We start from the raw sequence: 354 nt of genomic DNA on the forward strand, positions 1-354 counted from the left end.
TTAGTGCGGGTGCATCTGTAGATCTGATAAACTTTTCAAATACGCATTGCGTTATTACCTGAAAGTAATTTTGATATATCACTTATTGAGTATGATATTATTATGTTCGGTGCAGTTTATTTTATAACGCTGATAACAATAAATCAACAAATTAACAAGAAAGAAGCTGCAGATACTGCAAATACTAGATAAGGGTGCCCATGTGCTATATGCATGTTCGAGTTTTGCGTTCTTTTTAAATTCCAATTAAAGTACACACAATTATACACGCTAAAGCAGTTTAAGTGCGAGAAAATGCGGATAGTCCATAAATTTGCAGAAACATGTATTAGAAACTTTTGAAAATCATGTTCA

The sequence above is a fragment of the Dendroctonus ponderosae genome, unplaced genomic scaffold (genome assembly GCF_020466585.1).
Source record: "Dendroctonus ponderosae isolate FM_Combo_2020 unplaced genomic scaffold, Dpon_F_20191213v2 Dpon_F_20191213_4, whole genome shotgun sequence".
NCBI classification, from domain to species: domain Eukaryota; kingdom Metazoa; phylum Arthropoda; class Insecta; order Coleoptera; family Curculionidae; genus Dendroctonus; species Dendroctonus ponderosae.